The sequence below is a fragment of the Rhinopithecus bieti genome, unplaced genomic scaffold, assembly GCF_001698545.2.
Source record: "Rhinopithecus bieti isolate Rb0 unplaced genomic scaffold, ASM169854v2 scaffold_21649, whole genome shotgun sequence".
Taxonomy (NCBI): Eukaryota; Metazoa; Chordata; class Mammalia; order Primates; family Cercopithecidae; genus Rhinopithecus; species Rhinopithecus bieti.
In genome coordinates, this window is record NW_016811584.1 from 3983636 (window position 1) to 3999128 (window position 15493).

Here is a 15493-nt window from a genome sequence, read left to right on the forward strand (position 1 = left end):
GTCCTTTGTAGGGACATGGATGCAGCTGGAAACCATCATTCTCAGCAAACTATCACAAGAACAGAAAACCAAACACCGCATGTTCTCACTCCTAGGTGGGAATTGAACAATGAGATTACTTGGACTCTGGAAGGGCAACATCACACACCGGGGCCTATTATGGGGAGGGGGAAAGGGGGAGCAATGGCATTGGGAGTTATACCTGATGTAAATGATGAGTTGATGGGTGCTGACGAGTTGATGGGTGCAGCACACCAACATGGCACAAGTATACATATGTAACAAACCTGCACGTTGTGCACATATACCCTAGAACTTAAAGTATAATAAAAAAGAGAAAAAAAAGAAAAAAGAAAAATAACCAGCAATGTTATCTTCCTAATTCATAAAAACAATCAATCCCTTGTCTACAGAATAAAATCCAAAAATCGGTGCCTATTTCTCCAGATCCATCTATCATCACTTCTCCATTCACTCCTTCTTCTCCAGTCAAACCAATATACCACACTAATAGTGTGATCTTTATACATGTTTATCTCTCATCCAAAAAAGCCTTGCTTACCATTTGTGAGTTTTCACTTGTTCTATAAAACCCCTTAGCAACATCCCCTATTCCATCAACATACCTCTAACTAAAAGGAAAAAATAAAAACTCTATTTTATTTAAAATCTTTATAGCAATTATATATACTTCTGTTAGCATTTCTCTCACTGCATTCTATTTGTTCTATATTATTCTACTTGATAGACTATGAACTCACAAAGGAATTATTTCTTATTCATCTTTGTATCGCTAGGGTCTAGAACAGTCTCTGGAATCTTATACAGTACATATTGAACAGACACTGGATGAGAGAATGTCCAGACAGTTTTCTCTAATAGTTCACTCTCATCACCATTTCAGCCTGTAAGCTATAATTACATTTCTCACTTTTGGCTAACCATTCGTTTTCCTTTATTAGAAACTAAGGAATTTTATCAACATGAACTGAGCTAATGAATATTCCCTAACTGTTACAAACACATAGTCTGGGAAAATACATGAAAAATGAACCTTAAATACATAAACAAGTTTGAAAGATAAAATAGGAAGTTGATTGCATATAAGAATAAAGAGGAAATAAAAGCCAGGGCCAGTCAGCTATCAGCTGATGTCAAAGTAGGGTATGTGTTTATTGGGGGATGAGCTATCTAGCCTAAATGTATGTAGGAACCAGATGGTTAATATGTGTGCATGTGTGCACAGACACACATAAAATTATAGATGGGGGCCTCAGGATTGTAATACCTATAGTGAGACAGTAGATGTGGCCTTGGGCTTAAATAAGGTGGGAAGCTAGAACTGAGCCTCCTGCAAAAAGCCAAACCTTGGAATGACTGCTCCCTCTGTGAAAGAAGTTCTAGAAACTTCTGTATGGAAAATCAAAAACAAAAACTAGCAAAAAATAAATAAAAAATAAATGTCCAGGCTTTGGGTTTGGTTGAGTAAAAAGTCGACTGCGAGAAATTAAGTCCTTAAGACCAAACCATGTACACGACCTGAGTTTCACTTTAAACTACCCTTGTGAGGGAATCCCAAGCTGAGAAAGACATTTATAAACTGGCTCTATGTCCGTAAAACCCTTGAGGAACCCTTCGAATAAAATGCATAGCTTTTCTAGGGGGACATACCAGCAATCTATGCTACAGGTACTCTTATGGAAAAAACGACCCCCAATAAAGATAAAGTCACATTCCAAAGTTACTAACTACACAAGGAAATGATACACCATAAGAGAGAGTGAGTATTTATAATAGGAAGAGTCACTTCTTTAGAACTTCAGAGAACAGAGCAATTTGAAAGTCACTATAAAATATGTTTAAAACTGTAATAAGTAAATAGGATACCATAAACAATAAATTTGAAAAAGAGCCAAATAGAGTTCTAGAAATTGAAATAATTTTTTAATAAAAAAGGACCTGCAAACAACAGAAACAACATATTAAACAGAGCTAAAAACTTAACTGATCTGAAGGAAATTACTCAGAATGGAACACAGAGAAATAAAGGAAGAAACAAGGAGATGGGTGGGATACAACTGGAGTTAAAGCTTTCTTAGGTGAGGTGGTTGTGTTATAAGAGAATGAGCTATTAATTTTCTACTTTAAGTCAGATATGAGTGCTATAAATTTAAGGGTAACCACTAAAAGAACAGAAATCAAATATAACTTGCAAGTGGTCAAGGTTAAAAAATAAGAATCACATACTACATATAACAACTTGAAATTAATCTAAATGTATAGCTTTAAATTGCGTATTAAAAAAGTAAGATTAAGCTTCCTGGGTTAAGCATTCAACTCAAAAAGTTGGAAAAACAATATATTTACAAAAGTGGAAAGAAGGATTAAGAAAATAATTGAAATGGAAACTTTGAGAGTATTATCTAAAGCAAAAATACGATTCTTTGAACAGACCAATAAAATACAAAATCTCCGAAAAGATTAGGTAAGAAAAATACACAATATTAGAAATTTAAAAATACAGTATCAGCATTGTACAGATACAGCAGAGAACAAAAAACTATATATACTTTTGCATATATAGCTATCTATAAACTCTCACATAACTCTTATACCTCTATACTATTCAACTGGAAACACTAGAAGTGACACTTCTAGAATACTATAATTATTAGAATTGACAAAAGAAAAAAATAGAAAACTTAAAAATACCTATAACCATTAAAGAAATGCTATCAGTGGTTAAAATCTATCCACTAAAAGCACCAGGTCCAGAAGTTTTAAAGACAAGTTCTATCAAACCTTTAAGAACCCAAAACAGATTGTTTGAGATGTAAAAATGATTAAAACACCCCAACTTAATTTATCAAATATAATTTTATTATAAAACTATGTGAGGATGGCTAGAAAAATTATAAAATAACCCAATAATGAATGTATGTGTCTAAAAGTCTTTAAAAAAGGATAGAAAACTCAATCCAACAATGTATAAAAATACCATATTTGATGACCAACAGAGGTTATGGTCAAGAATGGAAGGAAGTTTAAATATGAGAATATCTGTAATGTTATCCATGACATTAACAGACTAAAATCAAAAACATATGATCAACTGGACAGATGCAGAAAAAAAGCATTCAATGAAGTTCAACACCTATGAATAATAACAAGGTTTAGCAAACTAGGAAAGTAAGCACTTTAATTTATGACTAAGTTATATTTTTAGATCCTGTATCAGTCAAGATGGGTGATACCAAAGTAATAAATAACTCCCAAATTTCGGAAACTTAACATGTAAAAGATGATGTCTTCTTCGCACTACATGTTCCATGGAGCAGCAGGAGGTTCTGCTTATTCTGGTAACTCAGGGACTTAGGCTGATACATTCTTCCATAATCAGCAGAGCATTGAGATGTGAATAGGGACATTTCTAAAGCATCTTCCTAAAGTGACATATGTCAACTATACTCATCTTCACTGGCTAAAGCAACTCCTTCACCATATTTCCTTGTCAACCATGACAAAAATTTCTGTAGTTTGTAAGCTACTTCAGTTTATGATATTTCGTTAAAGCAGCCCAAATGGATTAAGACAATATTTCTGCACTTTTGGTTGCTCCTAAAGAGAAATATAAATATAGAATATTTAGCCATTATTACTTCTAAATTTTTGTCAACCTCTAGTCTTTTCCTAAATCACTGTCATTTAAAATATTTCCCATTTGAGTCTGATTTCTGAGTATTACTTTGCAAATGGAAGCCTGAAGAAAAAACAATAATTTGCCAAGAGACCATTAATATCCATGGTTCCAAATGTTATGATGATGTCTTTTGCCAGGAGTTCATTTCTAAAATATTTACATTCTGTGCTTTTTTAAAACCATTTTCCAGGTTAGATAACACAAGATAAAATTAGTGTATTGTCTTTAAACAATACTAAATGTAAAATTAATGATAACTGGCAGAAATAATGAAAAATCATGAGTAAAAGTCAATATTTTAGTCCTTGCATCACTGAAATCAATCAAAATCTGAAATTTCCACTGTGCCTTTTTTTCTTTTAGAGATTTACTCTTACTGTTACTAAAATTAGGAGTAGTCAAAAAATCCAGATGATGATATATAAGACAGACAGAATCTAGGTCATTCTATCATTGGCTCTAGATCTGCAATAGTCATAGCAGACGTTCTTATGTAAAGAAAGCAAATATACAGAATTAAGATAGCAAGGAAGCCAATGTACTTAGTAAGAACATGCCGTTTTTAGAATTTTTGCTAATGATGATTACATTTTAAAGTCTTCCTAGAGTTTCACTAGATACAGCATTACTCATTTCCTGTCTTTAAGAAGTATTCAATATCACTGAGGTATGCAAAGAGGACACTATAAGCAGTTCATGACCAAAGATTTCAAGATTCATTCATAAACCTTTTTAGATATTCCACTCTACCTAAGGAAGATAAAATTTTGTAATACAAATGTATTCCAAACAAATCTATAAAAGTGAACTTATGAATAAAAAAGTTAAGTTTGAGTTGTATACTGCTTTTGATAAAATAAACCAAGGCTCAGTTTATACTTCACAAGCAGATGATTATTTTTCAACATTGGAAGTAAATTAATTTCCATAGTATACGTGAAAAAATTTAAATGACAGTAAGATATTCTGACCAAGAAAATTTATTACAAAATTAATGCTTACCATATATGGCTTCATTTGGATGAGAGCAAGAAATGAGCCATTTATTGATTTATTATTAGCAAAGCACAAGACAAGGCGTGAGCTATAGTAGAAACAGAAAAAATCATGACCTCTGAGAAAGGTGGTAGTCAAGAGTTTCAAAAGAGTCAAGAGTTAATCCTGTGGATAAAGTATAAAAATTACAGTAAATGAAAGTAATTTGTATCAAGAGAAACTCCCAATGAAATTAAATGCCTAAGAGGTGCCTGCAATGTACTGATGAATAGCATGTAATTAAGACAGGAGCACATTTTGTGCTCTCACATGCCCTGGAAACACTCTGAACTGCAGTCCTGATCAGCCCTCAGAGAGGTCCTGTGATGAAGAAATCAACAACTCCAAAGAGACAGAAATACTGGCATAGTAAATTAAAGTAGAAATGCCTTCAAACAATGTCTAGCCTCTGCTACTAAGGCTACTAGCCTCTGCTATGAAGATGTAAAATACAGCTGGAATTCTTTGGTCATTTATTCTTCTTCCCAAGAATAACTAATGAGTTGTAGCTGGTTTTGTATGCGTGTATAAAAAATGCCCGGTTTTTGTCTTGTTGCTAGAAAAAAGACACTGCATCTACTGCTGCTGAGGAGTTCTTTGAAATACCTGAAGTACTGTACAGAGTAAACAGGAGCTTTTCCAGCTCCTAGAATGCTCTTTATATGGCTTGCTCCTCATCCTTTGAGTTTCAGTTCAAATGTCACTTTCTTGGAGGTACTTATCCCGACCATTTTTCCTAAAGTAGATCTTTCTGTGTACTTTCTTATTGCGGGTTGAGCATCCCAAATCCAATGATCAGAATTCTGAAATGCTCTAAAATCTGAAACTTTTTGAACACCAACATGATGCTCAAAGGAAATGCTCACTGGAGCATTTTGAATTTCAGAGTTTCAGATTCAGGATGCTCAGCTGGTGTGTGTGTGTTTGTGTGTGTAATGCAAATATTCCAAAATCTAAAAAAGTCTAAACCATGCAACATCTTTGGTACCAAGCATTTCAAATAGGGATACTCAACCTGTGCTCTGTGCACTTACTTCTTAACACTCGCTTTGTTATTTTTTCTAAGAAACCTGCTTTTCTTTCCTGGCTCCATACCAGTATGCAAACTTCATGAAAACAAGAGATTTTATCTGCCTTGATAACTGAAAATATTCTCAGCAACTTCAGTTGGCACATAGTGGGCTCTAATAAATATCTGTCAAATGAATGAATTTGCCAAATATAAAGAAAACATTAAAAATATGTTTTCTATGTACACAATCATGAACACATGAATGAATGAATATGTCAGAGGAAAGCATTTATGATATTTTCTTTACCTTGAGGTCTACACAGTATAAATTCCAATTGTGGTCCACATCCTTAACAATCTGTAGTTGAACCAAATACTCATCAGTAACCATCTTCAACCAGATTTCTTCAGCTGTGACCTCTGACAGAGGCTCAGTAACAAACTGCTTACCTCCTCCCTAGGAAACTAACGATGTCCTCTAAAGGCTACATATGAAATTAGCATGTTCAATAAATATTCACTGAACATTAAACATTCTTGAATGTTTGAAGCTCATTATGAATGAATCACACTCCCCATAAATAATATCCTTGACTTAGATTACCTTCATAGTCTATATTTGCTTAAAATATATCCCTTAAAACATCAGTTCCCAACCTTTTGAGCACCAGAGACTGGTTTTGTGGAAGACAATTTTTCCATGAACAGGGCGAGGGGAAGGTATGGTAGTGCAAGGAGGAGATGGTTTCAGGATGAAACTGTTTTACCTCGGATCTCAAGTCATTAGATTCTCATAAGGAGGGCACAATCTAGATCCCTCACATGCGCAGTTCACAATTGGGTCTGCACTCCTATGAGAATCTAATACCACTGCTGATCTGACAGGAGGTGGAGCTCAGGCGGTAATCCTCTAGCCCCTGTTCACCTCCTGCTGTGTGGCCTGTTCTTAACAGGCCACAGTCTGTGGCCCAGAGCTCAGGACCCCTGCCTTAAAAGTAAACTAGGTTTTAGAACAATTATTCTAGATAAGTCAGAAAAATATGGAAATTTCAAGTAGGTTCAAAATGTTACTGACTTAGCAACATTATTCCTGCTGCTAAACACACAGTAAGCAAACTATTGTTACTAAGTTCTACAGTATTAAGTATTTTGTTTGTATAATGCTTGTGGCAACCCTATGAAATGGGTTAGCATTGTTATCCTCATTTTACCAATAAGAAACCTGGGGCACAAGAGGTTAAATGACATGCCTATGGTCTCAGCCAGCAAATGGTAAAGCTGAAATTCAAACCCAGGCAGTCTGATTCCAGGTTGTGTGCTATTAATCATCAATTTACCCAGTGCTATTCTAAGATGCCTGCCTGCAAATGTATTGTTACCAGTACATGACCAGGTTAAGCACAAAAATTTAGATTGTTCAGAAACTTATATACCAATTTGACATTACTGTAACATCCAAGTATGTGATCACTGGGCTCATGTCATTGGGCAGGGTGATTGGGGTTGTCAAAGGCATATGGTGAGTGGCATATGACCCTAACTATGTACTGGCACTATGTACAGTCAGTTGAATGACATATTGCTCAGAAAAACAAGAAATTAAAATGAAAGAAAAAAACCTCACCTGGTTCTTCAAATGGTTTGAGGAGTCCTAGTCTACACTAATCTCATTTGAATTGTCAGAAGATCTTCATATCTCGGGGGAAAAGAATGCTGGAGTGTCACATTTTGCCTGCCTCCATCAGACAACAAATACAAAAATAATTTTGAAATTTGTTCCAAATTTACATTTATAAATTTAGTACATATTTTAATGAAGACATTATATAAAAACATTTGACTATGTAATATATAAATAATTTGTTGCTCTTACTGCACGAAAATATAATGCTTAGTCATGTAAAGTATGTAAAAAATATCTACATAAATATCCATCCAGAACTGGAAATTTCCAGTTTTATCCAAAAAAAGGGGAAAGCTTATTTTAAAATAAAATAGATATATAATTTACATTTTAATTTGTAAAACACCCCTGTCCCTCAAAACAAATTTCAAGAATCTAACTCCTTGTTTTGGCTTTAAAATGATTTGGAAAGTGAGCTACAAAGGAGAAAACGTGGGGAGTACTTTTCATTTGAGGAATTCAAACTGTTTCTAAAATAGAATAGTAGTATTGAATATATCTAACATTGTGGAGGAAAAAATGAAATAGACCACATATATTTTCTACATAAATGATGCATATTCCCTCTCTTTTTAATAGAATGCTTCCTAAAATGCAGTACATATTTCTTTTTTTGTAAATGCATTACAAACTTCTTTGTAAAAAGAGCATTCTGCCCATGATTCAGAAAACTTTCAGCAAAGCCTGTAAACTCTGAAGCAGGAAACCAGTACAGTGTGATTGACTGAAATACAAAACGCTGTTTACCCCTAGTTCTGGCCTCTTCTCCAGTTATCTTCATGGTGAATTTATTTTTTAAAAAAATTTCCAACTTTTAAGTTCAGGGTTACATGTGCAGAATGCGTGTTTGTTACATAGGTAAATGTGTGCCATCGTGGTTTGCTGCACAGAACATCCCATCACCTAGGTATTAAGCCCAGCATCCATTAGCTATTCTTCCTGATGCTCTCCCTCCTCCCATTCCCCACCCTCCAACAGGCCCTAGTGTGTGTTGTTCCCTTCCATGTGTCCATGTGTTCTCATCATTCAGCTCCCACTTATAAGTGTGAACATGTGGTATTTGGTTTTCTGTTCCTACACTAGTTTGCCGAGGATAATGGCTTCCAGCTACATCCATGTCCCTGGAAAGGACATGATCTTGTTCCTTTTTTACAGCTGCACAGTATTCCATGGTGAATATGTACCATATTTTCTTTATCCAGTCTATCAATGATGGGCATTTGGGTTGATTCCATGTCTTTGTTATTGTGAATAGTGCTGCAATAAGCATACATGTGCACATATGTTTGTGATAGAATGATTTATATTCCTTTGGGTATTTACCCAGTAATGGGATTACTGGGTCAAATGGTATTTCTGCCTCTAGGTCTTTGAGGAATCATGACACTGTCTTCCACAATCGTTGAACTAACTTACAGCCGCTTCGTGGTGAATTTCCAAAAAGACACTTTCATCTGCCTCAATCATCCTTTCCCTTTCTTGCCTTTCCATTAAAATAAAAATCTATCTTCCTAGGTAACTATAGAGAGGGAAGAACTACAGAGAAAAGAAACACACATGCACACAAACACATGGTATACACTGCAAGCTCAGCACACACTGAGCTTAAATGACTCACAATTCCAAGTCAATGGACTTTGCATTTTCTTAAAGCCTGCAGTGCTCTCATTGTTCACAGGCCTTTTTCTGCCTGCTTCTGAGATTCATTACAGATGGCTAAGGCTGGAAGTATGATGGCTGGATAAGTGGGGCATTACTTGATCTTCTATCATTCTGATAGGAATTCTATGAGGCAGAGAAAAGGCATATGCCGTTATCCTCATTTTTTTTTTTTTTTTTAATGGGGAAACTGCAGCACACAAAGAAAGTTAAGTAACTTGCCCATGGCACCAAGCTAATTGGTGTTAGAGAATTCAGGTCTTTAAAACTGTGTTCTTCTCCTCACCAGATAACAATAATGCTTTCCCCCTTCCCCCAGTCTTTCCCACACTTGTTATCCAAGTACAATATATATCCAAATTGTACTTTATGCATTTCTAGACACCTCCAATCATCAAATTATAATTTCCTATTATGTTTTATTTGAAATGTTAGCTTTTAAAATGATATCCATAAATCTTTCAAACATGCAATTAGCAGGAAGAGGAGAGAAAGGATGATTGGAAATAAAAAATAAGAACAGTTTCAATGACTTTACTTGGGTAAAGAACCAAAAGATTTAAAAAAACAAAAAGCAAAACCAACAATTCCGGCAGGTGGGGGAAGAAGGTTCTTTGTGACAGTGTTTTGCCTCTTTGCCTCCTTATGCAGTAGGGGGAGCTATGGTACTATTCATTAAGGTTACAGGAAGACAACAAGTCTGAAAAAATAATACAATTCGCTCCAAGGATATCCATTTTCTTTTGCATTTTCAGATGGTTCTTTACTGTTTTGGAAACATTTTCCCTCCATGTCCTGAGAACCTGCACTACCCATATCCCTTTTTCTCTGGAATGACAGAGGGTTACCACCTTAGCTGTACATCCTTATGATGCCATTTTGACAAAGATATTAGGAGATACAGTTGCACAAAGCAGCCTGCCTTCTTCTGCCCCATCACTCAATAGGTTTCCTCCATAATTTATCAAATCTATTTTTTAGCCCAAAATCAGGACTCTCCTGCAACTGAAAAATTCCCAGAATGACCACTGGCACATGTCTTTACATTTTCAGTTGTAATCCATCAGAAATGATTGTCAATAATCTCTCACTTAAAAAAACACTATTTGTAGAAATTTAAAAAAATTTATTCAAATAATAAGAAATTAAAATGTTTCCAAAAGTAGTCTAAGTAATCAATTTTGAGTAGGAAAAAAACATTTTTAAGAGTTTACAGGAATCAAAGAAGTTCATCCTTATATAGGGCTGCATCTAACATTACTGTGAAGATTAATTTTTTTGTTTCAACTGAATGGGCTCTTGGGTCCCCAGAGATTTGGTTAAACATTATTTTGAGTATGTTTGTGAAGGTCTTTTTGGCTGAGATTAACATATGAATCATCAGACTGAGTGAAGTAAATTGCCCCCCAAATGTGGTTAGGTCTCATCCAATCAATTGCAGCCCTGAATAGAATAAAATGGTGCAGTAAGGGAGAATTTGCTCTCTCTGTCTTTTGGTTGGAACATAGGTCACTTGCCCTGGGAGTCTTCCAACTTGGACTGGAGCTTATACCATCGACTTTTCCAGTTGTCAGGCCTTCAGACTCAACCTAGAACTATACTATTGGCTCTCCTGACCTTTCAGCTTACCAGTAGGTCATGGGACTTCTCAGCCTCCATGACCACATGAGCCAATTCTGTATAATAAATCTATCTATCTATCTATCTATCTATCTATCTATCTATCTATCTATCTATCTTTTGTTTCTGTTGCTCTGGAGAGCCCAGATTAATATAATTACTAATTTCATGTTAAATTGCTTTGATATAAATGAAGCAAAAAAAAAAGTGTTTACTTACAATATTCCCTTCTAGGTAACAACACCATAATTGGGTTTTCTAGTGAACAACAGGCATAGTTTCCAAACTTATTTATGTAAATAAATCTCACCTGTAATAACCATAATTAGTTTTATATATTGGACTATAAATAGATGCTAACATGGTAGCAAAAGAAAATGAGGATATCACCTCTGTGTCTTCCTGATATCTGGGAAAGCCCACTCTAGGCTTCACGTGACAACCCACATGGCTGTCTTTATCTACTCTACCTACTAGAAAAATATTCAAAACCTTTACAGAAAAAACAGCTGTAATTTACCTTGTTTGTAACTTTTAAGATACAGAAAGATTACAAATAGATGTATAATGTATGACATACACACAACTTCAAATCCACAAACTTCGTTATTTGCTTCCTCTTAGTAAGTTCCTTTACATAGAGAGCCTTTTCAGGTCAGAGTATGTAAACAAATTTACTGACTGCCTACTATATCCTGGGCCAGGGAAACAAAAAGTGTGCTATGTGAACTGTTTATTGCTGATCTTCAAAGAAAAAAAGAAGCTAGAGCTGGAATGTAAATTAAATTTATCAATAAGCACACATTTTTTTCCTAGCAAGAATTTTCCAAAGAAGGAAAGAGAGTGCTGATTTATATTGTGGCCCAAGTTCCTTATCTCACTGTAATAGCCACTTTAAGTAGCATTGTTCTAGGTAATTCTAGATGCTTTTGAGACAGCCAGGTGGGAAGGGGTCCCTGGAAAAACTCCAACAGGCCTGCCCACTGGGAACAGTGCACACTGGTGTGGAGCCACAGAGGTTTGCACCTTTTGCAGTGGGGAGGAGCCTGGCCCCTCCTCTTCCTGTGTGGAATCTGGGATTCAAGCTGTGGTGGGAAGCACTCCAGGAGGGACTCTGGCTTTGTGGAGGATTCCTGTTTCCCCTTTTCACCCCCAAAACTCCTGCTTTACTCACCCTTCAAACTTTCTGTGAGCCTAAATTTTCATGTCTGTGGGACAGCCAAGGACGCTGTCTTTAGCTGAACTAAAGAAAAGTCCTGCAACACTTTCAGATGTATTATTTTGTTATTTACAATGGCTAACATTTATTTAATTCTATGTGCCCAATACTTGTGCTAACTCATTTAAACCTCATTTAAAAACTTGTAAAATAAGTACTATTATTATCTCTACCCTATAGATGAGAAAAATGGAAGCACAAATTTTAAACACAATAAGTAGTGAGCTGGGATCTGGCTATAGAACATGCTCTTACCACTTCACTATACCGCCTCCTTTGAAATCTGAATCCTCATGACAATTCAGTGAGGAAAACAATGTTGCCATTTAAGAGTTGAGAGACAACACTGCTAGATTGTTAGCTTCCCAAAGAGAAAGGCTGTATCTAATTCATTCTGCATATTCTCTCTAGAAGCCTCTAATGATGGCCTCAAGCTCATAGGCATTGTAGAGAAATGCAGAAGTATCATGAAACAAGGACTTCTACTCTCATGAAGCTCATAACCTCATGTTAGAGATACTACCAAGTACAAAGTGGAAGGGCTGCCCTGCCCTGGGCTTGGAAGAATGAATGTAAGGATCAAAAAATTCTTTTAAGGACTTACCCTAACCTCTAAGCCTTGAAAGTAAACAGGTCTAGTGTTGTAAGATTGGAAATGCCCACATGTCTTATTCTACCATTTGTACACTAATGAGATACAGGAAGAGGGACAAATAAGTAACTCTCGATAGCAACGTACAGACTGTAGGGTCTGTCTTCTGCCTTGGGGAGTGGGTATAGAGGGGTCCAGCAAAGAATTAGATAAATAAGTTCCCATAGAAGGCAAGGTCAAGATACTATGTAAATTTATCCCTCTCCAAAAGTGGGATTAAGAGCTTCAGAGTCCACAGTTGGTCTTCCATAGAGCTGGCCTCTGTGATTTGAATAAAGTGATCAAAAGCACTAGCCCAAGCTTGAAGTTTATTGTAACCAAAGTCTTTGGACTTTGGTAACTGTGAGGTAGACAGCTGTCTAAGGGCAAGTCCTTCAAGGTCATGGCAGATTCTGCAGAAGTGGTAGAGACTGCAGTGGCAGCAATGAAATAAGCTCATTAAGTTTAGGAGGAGCCCTCCCAATATGTGTTTTCTGGAGTAGTAAAAGATTAGGAGCAAAGATTCTGAAGTCTCACAGGTCTAGTTTAAATGCCCATTTTGTTCCTTGTAAACTGTATATAACTGTGGAGAATTTAGCTATCCTCTGTAAGCCTAAGTTTACTCATTTGTAAATGGGTGATAATAATATCAAACTCATGGTATTAAACTATATGACACCCAAACAGTACTTAGCATAGAACATGGCACAGACTTAATAAAACAACTGATACTTTACTGAGTCCTTACCATGCGCCAGGAACCCTTTTAAGCTCTCATGCCTATTAACTAATTTATACTTCACTATATTCCTATGAGGCAGCATGGTGGACTACATTATCACAAATAGCCACTGCTCCTATCTTTGTGGGAGGAGGATATAGCCCCACCCTGTGACTCTAGGGTAAGTCATGTGATGGACATTAGGCAGTGGAACTGGGCAGACGTGACTCAACAGAAACTCTAAGAAGCACCCAGAGGTCTCATCACAATACTGACCCTGATGATGACGTGTCCCAGAAACAGGAGCTACTCTTCACTCTGCACCATAGAATGAAAAAGAACAAAGCAGCCTACCTATTGCCCACATGTCATAAGCAAGAAATAAATGCTAGTCATTAAAAACTATGGAGTCTTGTGGATTATTTGGTATTATCACTAAACTCATTTTCTGTGGAACAAATTAAGGTACCCAGAGGTTAAGTCCTTTGTCCAAACTCACACAGCTGGTGGCCAGTTAAACTCCAAACTCCTGTACATTAACCTTTCTTACCATCATCTTCACTGATGAGGACTGAGACACCTAGGGGAAGTTTATTAGCAGACAGACATGAGAGGGAGATCCAGCGATGCTAGAGGAAGAGAAGAAAGCAGATCAGCAGTCCTGGTATTTGTGATAGAGCTCCTGCAGATCTGTAAGTATGGTATGGCAAGAGTGGATGTTAGCGTGAACACACAGATTATGGGAGACTTGAACAAGGTCAGTGGAACATATGCTTTATGTGGTGGAAAATTAGAAGCCAGTCTGGGAGGCCAGGCAAGAGGCCATAAGACAAACAGGCAGCCAAATGGCCTTGAAAAACACCGACTAGAGATAGCAGCAAGGAGACCATTCCAGGCTTCGGACAAGGAGCTAAGATAGGGTGGGGACAGTGGCAGTGTCAACAGAGGCCCACTGAGTAACAGGAGACCTTCAGTGACTATCTGAATATAACAAGAGTCACATATCCATTCATGCTTGTTAAACGAAAGGAGTGATGGATAGACAAAGAATCAAGCCTAAAGAATCAAGCCTGGGACAACTAATACAATAATGATGGTATCCAGGCCTGGGAGTTATAGATCTTGCACAATTAAATGGACTCTTGGCCCTCTCATTGGACGAATCACTAGAGCTGACTCAAAAAGGGTCTTCATAGATCTTAACAGGACTTCAGGGATTGCACCTGATGGTAGTTGGCAATTGACACACTAGAAAATACAGTTTCAACTCTGAAAATTTAGTACAGAAATACTACATCTGAATTTTCTTCCTTTGCTCTTTTGCAGTATATGCTATTTACCGTTGCCATGAAAATCGTCAGAGCCAAAATGGAGTCACTAAAGTAAAAAAAAGAAAGAAAGAAAGAAAAAAAACCAACAGAGCACGGGAAGGCCACAAAGAGAGGGTTCTTATGCTTGTATGCCTCATAATTCACATCCTTCACAGGATGTGAAGAACAACACAGGAGGTTTTGTCCCAGGGACCAGAGTAGAGTGTGTTCCCCTCCACAAACAGGAAGGCCCATTTGGAGAGTTTCTGGAGCAGAAACTTCAAGAGGTACCAACTGAGTTGATATTTAGGTGAATAATACACGAAAAATATCACAGTTTGGAACTCAAATTAAGGTCACTGACTAGAAATTCAACCATAAAAAGACATCACCCAGTGAGAAATTGTAAAAGAAAACTTGATAGGGGAAAAAAAAGGAAAATGGATTTAAATTAAATGATGAAAAATAAGAATTAACCTATTAATTCCAAGAAGCTTAAAAAAATTTAAATGTTACTAAAATAAGGTGCATATTGGAATTAAAGCAATAAGAGTTAGTAAAGAGAGCAAATTCAAAGAGCTGAAGCCTGCCAAAGGGAAAGAGAAAAAAGGGAAAGAGACCTAAGAGATTTAAATCAATGGTAAAATAACACACATTGTAAATTATAATTTATGTACTTAATTTCTATACTTAATCCTTGAAGATTCTTTGATACTACTATAAAAATATGAGGCCTGATAGACTGCCTCTATAGGACTATATAGATCACCAAGAAGGCATACCACTAGAGGAATGGGGGTGGTAATCTTATGCTTAGGAGGTTGGCCTTTGAAACAAACAGACTCTTTTCCTTTCCCCCCTCCCCTCCCCTTTCCCTCCTTCTTCCACTCCCCTTCCCCTTC

The 15493-nt window shown here is 36.4% G+C and overlaps 1 protein-coding gene and 1 long non-coding RNA gene across 7 annotated transcripts in view; one reads left to right on the plus strand and one right to left on the minus strand.

Annotated features, from left to right (window-relative positions):
- The window catches only part of CFAP20DC (CFAP20 domain containing), a 300976-nt gene that overhangs the window by 230807 nt on the left and 54676 nt on the right, over nucleotides 1-15493 (minus strand). For 2 of the 6 annotated variants that reach the window (XM_017894224.1, XM_017894226.1), the window contains one exon: nucleotides 7372-7479. The exons of the other annotated variants lie outside the window; for them this stretch is intronic. The gene's annotated coding sequence lies outside the window, so the exon portion shown is untranslated. The remainder of the gene's footprint in view (nucleotides 1-7371; nucleotides 7480-15493) is intronic. 6 annotated transcript variants of the gene reach the window in all.
- Nucleotides 1-15493, plus strand: part of LOC108543632 (uncharacterized) — a 203943-nt gene that overhangs the window by 163765 nt on the left and 24685 nt on the right. The window lies entirely within an intron of this gene.